This window comes from Bubalus kerabau, chromosome 11 (assembly GCF_029407905.1).
Source record: "Bubalus kerabau isolate K-KA32 ecotype Philippines breed swamp buffalo chromosome 11, PCC_UOA_SB_1v2, whole genome shotgun sequence".
Classification (NCBI taxonomy): Eukaryota; Metazoa; Chordata; class Mammalia; order Artiodactyla; family Bovidae; genus Bubalus; species Bubalus kerabau.
Window position 1 is genome coordinate 32,067,485 of NC_073634.1, and position 8,584 is coordinate 32,076,068.

Sequence of the window (8,584 nt, forward strand, 5' to 3'; positions counted from 1 at the left end):
CGCTCAGTCGTGTCCGACTCTTTCCAACCCCATGAATCGCAGCACACCAGGCCTCCCTGTCCATCACCAACTCCTGGAGTTTACTCAAACTCACGCCCATCGAGTCGGTGATGCCATCCAGCCATCTCATCCTCTGTCGTCCCCTTCTCCTCCTGCGCCCAATCCCTCCCAGCATCAGAGTCTTTCCCAATTTGTCAACTCTTCACATGAGGTGGCCAAAGTACTGAAGTTTCAGCTTTAGCATCATTTCTTCCAAATTAATCCCAGGGCTGATCTCCTTCAGAATGGACTGGTTGGATCTCCTTGCAGTCCAAGGGACTCTCAAGAGTCTTCTCCAACACAGTAAATGCAAATCAAAACCACCAAACCAAATGATATATATACATGGCTGAGTCCCTTTGCTGTTCACCTGAAACCATCACAATATTGCTAACCAGCTATACCCCAATATGAAATTAAAAGTTTAAAATAAAAACAAATAAAAGCACAAAACCAGATGAGATACCCACTAGGAAGGGCATAATAAAAAAATGGATAAACGAATGTTAGCAAGGGTGTAGAATCCTCAAATATAGCTGGAGGGAATGTAAAATGGTGCAGTCACTCTAGAACGGGGGCCCTCAACCTCCTGACTGTGGATTGGTACAGCTGGAGGTGAGCGGCCGGCAGGCAAGCAAGTGAAGCTTCATCTGCCGCTCCCCATCACTCCCCATCGCTTGCATTACTGCCCGAACCATTGGTTGCATTTTCTCCCATGAAACTGGTTCTTGGTGCCAAAAAGGTTAGGGGCCGCTGCTTTAGAAAACAGTTTGTCAGTTCCTCGAATTGTGAACATGAAGTTTCCTTATGTCCCAGAAATTCCATCCAGGATAATGCTCAAGAGAAATGAAAACATATGTCTAATAAAAATATCATAATTGCAGTATTTGTTACAGCCCCAAAATGGAAACAACCCAAATGTCCTTCAATGGCTAAATGAATAAATTAAATGTGCTATACCCATATATTGTATTCATCAATAAAAAACAAGGAAGTACTGATATATGCTGCATCATGGATGAATCTTGAGAATATTATGCTAAGTGTAAAGAGCTAGTCACCAAGGACCAAATACTGATCAGACAAATCTTTAGAGAGAGAATGCCGCCCTAGTGGTTGCCTAGGACTGGGAGGAAGGGCGTGGCTTGGAGGAAAATGGGGAATGAATACTAATAGGAACGGTGTTTCTATTGAGGGTGACAAAAATGTTCTAAAATTGACTGTGGTGATGGTTACAGAATTTTGTGGACATACTGAAAATTGCTGAATTGTACACTTTAAATGGGTGAATTGTATGGTATATGAATTATATCTCAGTAAAGGTGTAAAAGCAAAACAACAGTGTCCGCTGCTGTTGCCAATATCACTGCTATATTCCCAGAATCCTCACATCATTGTTTTCTTGATGTCTTCTCAGTTCTTCCCAGAACGGCCCTTTGGCCCTTTTTGCAACCCTCCCATCGTGTATTGGAAGGATCAGTGGGCAGAGGGTCAGTAGACAGGTGCGAGACCTGGTCCTAGGAGCCTGGCGTGGGTAGCTCGCAGATCCTCTTTGGGGTCCAGTCTCCATGACATTCCTTTCTGATTTGTTTTCTCATTCATTCAACAGGTATGTTGCACTCATTTATCAGCACAAACACTGAGAGCTCGCTGTGCCCTGGTACTATTCTAGGTGCCAGGGGCACCACTGTGACTAGGACAAAATGGCTGCCCTCCTGGAGCAGGTGGGGCGAGGAAGTACAAACAACATTACTGCTCTACGTACACTGCAGAAAGCATGCGTGTCTGACTCCCTGTGGCTTCCAGGTGGTAAAGAATCCGCCTGCCAATGCAGGAGACACCAGTTCTATTCCTGGGTCAGGAAGAACCCCTGGAAGAGGAAATGGCAACCCACTCCAGTATTCTTGCCAGAAAACCCCATGGACCGAGGAGCCTGCTGGGCTACAGTCCATGGGGTCACAAAGAACTGGACATGCCTGAGCAACTGAACACTCAGCAGTGGCTCCTTGAGGTCAGAAACATGCCCGGCTTCTCCTCCTGCTAAGGCTCATACAGGGAGGCACCTGTAGATCGTGAATATACGTGGTACTTAAACTGGATAATTCCTTGAGTAAATCCTTACAAATAATGCTGTGAGATTCGATTCCCAAAGGAGTATTCCTATAGTAGAAGGGAAGAGACCTTAAGTCACCTACTCTTTCGTTCATTCATACATACATACAAGTGCTTTGAGCATCTTATAGTAGTTAAATCATTTTGTCTGCCAGTAATAGAAACCTAATTTAAACTGTCTTAAGCATAAAAAGGAATTTGTCGGCTAAAATAACTAAAAAGGTACAAGGGTCGCTTGATCCAGGTGTGCAGACAGCATCATCAAGAACACCTCTCAAGCCCGTCTTCCTCTGACAGGCTCCATTCCTGAGTGAGTGCTCCTTTGGTGGAGGCAAAGTGGCTGTAGATTGTCCCAGAATCTCATCTTCCAGTTCAATACTGCATGAACAGTGAGCTCTTCCTCCCCTAATTTCCCTTTCTTAGGCTCCCTCTGCCCTTTCCCTCCAGAGTCCTGCCTGGGCTTCTACTGAATTGAGTTCAGTCTTGAACTCATCACTGCCGTCAGAGAATGAAATGAGCTAATTCCTAATTCACAGGGCCTGGGCATTTGCCATGGGTGGGAGCAGTCAGCCCCGTCTGAAGTACAAGGGCTGAAATCACGGGAGAGGGTGGCTCTCAAAGGAAGATTGCTGTTTTCAGAAACAGCAGAAACTGGAGAACAGATGCTTCATAAACAAACAAAAATAACCCATGTCCCCACACACTTCGATACCAGGCCCATCAATTACTGTCTTAGTTGTATTTGTCTTACTTATATTACTGTCTTACTTGTACTTGTCATGCATGCAGGACTTGAGAGAAAGATGACAGGGGTTTAGAGAAGATGCAGTGGCAATTCAGAAAGTGGGGGATTATCTTCCCATATGGGGAACCAAGGATCACCTCATGGAAGAGGTAGCATGTGAACATGACTTGGAAGGATGAGTGGAGTTTTTCATATGTATCCATGAGAAGGGGCACTCCAGGCTGGGAGAACTGTGTGACCTAAGGCTTGGGGAAAGTCAGTGATTCAGTGTAGCCAGAACACAGGCCCAGGAAGAGGTGATGTAGCCTCGGAGGGAGGAGGTGGAAGCAGGGATCAGATCTTAGGGGCCTCGGGTGCCAGGGTAAAGAGCTTAGATGAGAGTCTAGGGAAAACAGGAAACCACTGAAGCCTGTGACCATGGCAGGGATATCACCTGGGACATTAACCTGCTCAGATCCCTTAAAAGGAGGAAAACACAAAGAGCAACCAGTTAAGAGACTGCAGGCATGGTTTAAGCAAAAAGTAAGAGAATCTGAAAATCCCTGGCACCTCCAACCCAGGGTGTCCAAGACAGAAGCAGAAGCCAGCCAGCTTGACTTCCCCATGCCCCTTCTCTACCCAGGTGTTCTGCCTTAATGAATGGCATCATCATCCCCACGTGTCATCCAGGACTCCCCCCTTCAATGAACTCATCCACGAAGCCAGTCATTTTCCCTCCTAAATGTTTCTTGAATGTACTTGTCTTGTTCCTCTGCACCACCTTACTCGTCAGGCCGCCATCGTTTGTTGCTTGGATGGCTCCAACGGCCTCCTCACTGACCTCCCAGCCTCCAGCCTTATCCCTTTTCAACTTTTGGTTCAGCAGCCAGTCATCGGTTTAAATTACAGCAGCTGGGGACTCCCTGAGGACCAACCCCCTTCAGGATGTGGTTTCCAGCCTCAAGTCTTCTGCACCCCCTAGCTATGCTGAGCTATATTCGACTCACCCAGTGGAGCTGATCTCGTTCCCCTCTGGACATGCACAGGCTGCTTCCTCTGCTCTCCCCCACACTAATCTCCCACCTCCTTTGTTCCTGGTGTAGGAGCTGGAGGGCTGTTCCTGGTGGGAATGTGTTTGGGAGGTTGGAAGACAAGAGACAAGAGTGGGTGGAGAGCTGTAAGTTCCTGTGGAGGACGTGTTCCTCGTCTGCCGGGTCCTTGCCTTCTCCTAGGAAAAGCAGCGCCCGCACCACTGCATTTTGTAAGCTGCTCCCAACACTCACCAGTGTGGTCCAATGGGAGCTGCCATTTTACATGGTCTTGCCTCCCTGTCATAGAGATTCATTGTGAGGTGGGTGACCTAACTGACCTGGTCGTGTCCCTCTCCAGAAGTTTTCTAACTGGAGCTATGGGGAAACGGCCTCTGTCCTTTTCAGCTGCGAGACTGAAAAGCTAGATTGTGGAGCTCCAAGCTGCCAGGTGTCCTGCCTTGTGGCAAAAGGTAACATTCAGAGAGAAATGAAAAAGACAGGCCAAGGGAGTGGTCCTGACCAGGTTCTGGCCACTTTTAAGATCCAGGGTGGTCGTTAACTTGACATCTCATAGAACAGTGCTTCCCAGGCCTCTCGGTGGGGAAGAGTCAGATTTTTTTTTTTTTTTTTTTGCCCAATCTTACTATAAATCATAACTTTGGTTAAACACAACACAAAACTTAACAAAAAAAAAATCCTGCACACATTTTTAAAGCCTCGGTTTCTACTGTTATATTCAACTAACATGAATTTGTCAATTTGCTATAAAAATCTGTCAACACTTGATCCCAGTTTCTGCACTCACCTTGTCATGGACTGTATCAAGCAGCCAGTCTGTGGCCCACACTTTGAGTAGCCCTGCTCCAGAGAACACTGTCCACCCGTGTTGGCCCCAGCTCTGCATTCCTGCTGGTAGCAAGGGGGAAACAAAGAAGTGTAGGGCAAAAAAAATGTTTTTAAAGGAATGCAGTCCAAGAGGGAGGAGAGGTCAGGGCGGGAAGGACTAGGAGTTTGGAATTAGCAGATGTAAACTAGTATATGGAGAAGGCACTGGCGGCCCACTCCTGTGTTCTTGCCTGGAGAATCCCAGGGACGGGGGAGCCTGGTGGGCTGCCGCCTATGGGGTCGCACAGAGTCGGACACAACTGACGTGACTTAGCAGCAGCAGCAAACTAGTATATATAGGATGGATAAACAACAAAGTCCTACTGTTTAGCACAGGAAACCATATTCTATATCCTGTGATAACCCATAATGGAAAAGATATACAAAAGAGTTATGTATGTAAATATATATACATATATATCTTGTACAACAGAATCATTTTAACACATTATAAATAAACTGTACTTCAATTAAAAAAAAAAGAAGTAATGCCAAAGTTTCACACATCCCTTTCATTCCATTCCACTGGTGAAAAATGTGGTCACACTTAGTGGCAAAGAAGACCAGGAAAGATAGTTCTTAGTTGGGTGGACTTGTGCCGTTACTAAAAAGTTCCATTACTAAAAAGATAAAGGGCATGACGGTTATGGGAGACCACAGCTTCTGCCACACACTCCTAAGAGTCACCAGGAGTCTGCCCTCAGGGGCTGACTCTATGCTTGGGGGTGTGGGAGGCTTGGCTACATAGGGACTGTATTTCAGGTATCTGCCATTCTCTGCAGTGAACTACCCCAAATTTAGTGGCTTAAAATGACACCCATTTTCCTGGCTCATGATTTTGCTGGTCAACAATGTGGCTGGGTTCATTGGGAGTCCTGCCGGTGGTATTGCCTGGGGTCTCTCACGCAGCTGCAGTCATCTGGTGGTCTGATTCGGGCTGGATAGGATAAGATGTCTTCACACATGCAACTAGCAGTTGTCAGTCTTCAGGCTGGGATGCTTCAGTTTTCCATGTGGACTCTTCAGGAGATGAGCTCAGGCTCACTCATATCCTTGTTTCCACTCCAACCACAACCAGAGACAGGGCAAACCTCACACAAAGGAGGGTTTCAAGCCTCTGCTTGCATCACATTTGTGAATGGCCCACTGGCCAAAACAAGGCACATCTCCAAGCTGGGATTCCAGGAGAGCAGAGAGGACATCACTTCTTGATGAGAAGAGCGGTGACGTGACATCACTAAGGAGCATGGGAGAGATGCTTCATCACATCGTCACAAAGAGCCTTCCATGGGAACCTCAGCTTCCACCTACAGGAAGAGGAATGTCCACCATTGTTCAGGCTTTTGTCGGGTCCCAAGGGAAAATAATCCCGCCAGTGCCCCAGGGAAAGAGTTCTCTTTTTCAGGCTTCACCCTGCATCTGAAAGGCTGCCAGGAACCAAAGCAGTCCCCATAAGCAGAAGGTCTTCCTCTGTCTCTCCACTGAGCTGCAAGGTCTCCCTCATGGCACATCTTCCCCCTCTGTGTCTGTTCCATCCTCCTCTCTGCTAATTGCTTTATTTCTCTTTACTTCTGGCACCTGCTCCCTCACAGTTTCTGCTGGCCCCAGGCATCAACCTATGGCACCCTTTCACCTTCTGGCCCAGCTGTTAACCAGCACAACCTCTCCATGTTTCCAATGTTCCAATTCCAGAAAGTATCACCTTGATTAGCTGGCTCCCATCCTCAATCTGGACCACACTGAGGTGGGCAGGTCAACCTATGGATTGGCTGTCTGGAGCTCAGGTGCCCACGTCTCATCCAATCACCTGGGGAAGAGTGGAAGCACTACTGTAGGTCAACCTGTGAATCCGAAAAAAAGATACAGCTGTGTCCTAATCATCAGAACCTGTGAATGTGACTATTTGGAAAAAAGGGTCTTTGTATTAATAGATATGGTTGAGATAAAATTATCCTGGATTATTCAAACAGGTCCTAAATTTTAAAACATGTCCTTCTAAGAGATGTGTAGAGAGGAGGCTGTGGGAAGATGGAGGTGGAGGCTGGTATCATGCGGCCACAGCCAAGAAATACCTGGCACCACCAGAAGCTAGAGGACCCAAGAATTCTCCCTACGGCACCTGGAGGGAGTGTGGCCCCGATGACACCTTCATTTCAGACCTTGAGCCTCCACAACTAAATGAATTTGTTATTGCAAGCCACCAAGTTTGTGGTAATTTGTTACAGCAGCTCTAAGAAACTAATACAAGCACATTGCTCAAAATATAGGTCCCGGGCAGCAGGGTCCCTTGGCAAGACACTTTTCCTGTGCTGACATAAAGGCCACGTCAGCATACACCTCATTCCCCGCCTGTCAGGAAGCATTTAACAGGAGGCTTCCTGTGTGCTGTTTTGGATCTGTCAGGAATTCTCTGTTCCTTATTAATTCCTGAATACTCAGGAATTAAGAGGAGAGGCAAGCCTCTCCTGGGGGCTGAGGAATCCAGGCATTTCCTTCCTTAGTTTTTCTATACGGTGATAAGTACCCTCTTCCTTCTTATGAACCATATGGTAAAAGTGATTATTTACAACCCTCTCTCTTTCATGTGGATGACCTCATGTTTCCTTGATAACTTGTAAGTTTTGATTTTATCTCTGCTGAAAATAGCTATCTTGTAAGACAGTATAAATACCTACACAATGTTGAATAAAACACCTTTGCTCCATCAGAGCTTTGGTCCCTGTGTCTTTCTTTCTCTTTCTTTCTCTCTCTTTCTCTCCCTCAGGCTATTTCTCTGGAGCACAGAGGCCCTCTGGGTTCACTTTCCTGCCTGGGCTTCTAAGACCCTCTCGAGAAGGTGCTCTGTGCCTTCACCCCATCGAGAGGGTGCCTGAGGCCTCTGTGAACAGAGCAAGCCCTGTGTCAGGGGCTTTACTGGCTTTCTGCGTAAACCAAGGAATATCAGCCTCTTTCTCTCTCCTTTACTTTCTTATTGGTCGACTCCGGACCACCAGGTTCCGGTCCATTAAAGGACCTCAACACCCAACCAGGGAGTGGACCCTTGCACCTTTTTCTTCTAAGACCTGAGACCTGCAAGCCAAGACAACTTGCACCCCAGTGTCCTAGTATTCAGCATCAACACACGATGCTTTCAAGAGGCCTCAAGACTAAAAAGATGTGATATATAGCATCTCTTGAGTCTCCTGCATTCGCAGGCAGTTCTTCACTACTGCGCCACCTGGGAAGCCCAACAGAAAACTATTCAGTCATAAAAAAATGAAAGTGAAAGCCGCTCAGGCGTGTCCAACTCTTTGTGACCCCATGGACTATACAGTCCATGAAATTCTCCAGGCCAGAATACTGGAGTGAGTAGCCATTCCCTTCTCCAGGGAATCTTCCCAACCAAGGGATCAAACCCAGGTTTCCCACATTGCAGGCATATTCTTTACCATCTGAGCCATCAGCAAAGCCCAAGAATACTGGAGTGGGTAGCCTATCCCTTCTCCCTGGGATCTTTCTGACCCAGGAATTGAATTGGGGTCCCCTGAATTGCAGGCAGATTCTTTATCATCTACCATGGAAGCCCACTCAATCATAAGAAAGAATGAAATCTTGCCATTTGTGACAACATGGATGGATCTAGAGGGTATTATGCTAAGTGAAATAAATCAGAGAAAGACAAATATCATATGATTTCACTTATATGTGAAATCTGAAAAACAAGCCAAATGAACAAATATAACGAAACAAAAACAGATTCACAGATAGAGAACAAACAGGTAGTTACCAGAGGGGAGAAGGAGTAGGGGAATGA

At 46.6% G+C, this 8,584-nt stretch overlaps 1 long non-coding RNA gene across 2 annotated transcripts; it reads right to left on the reverse strand.

Annotated features, from left to right (window-relative positions):
• Nucleotides 1-267: 267 nt before the first annotated feature.
• On the reverse strand, nucleotides 268-7,753 carry LOC129623024 (uncharacterized). 2 transcript variants are annotated; one of them, XR_008700255.1, is made up of 4 exons: nucleotides 7,467-7,737; nucleotides 4,712-6,632; nucleotides 3,883-3,995; nucleotides 272-2,199 (listed from the first exon to the last, which is right to left on the reverse strand). It is a non-coding gene; the product is annotated as an uncharacterized LOC129623024 (long non-coding RNA). The 2 variants fall into 2 exon arrangements; XR_008700254.1 differs by having other exon boundaries at nucleotides 268-2,199; nucleotides 4,712-7,753.
• Between the last annotated feature and the right edge of the window lie 831 nt (nucleotides 7,754-8,584).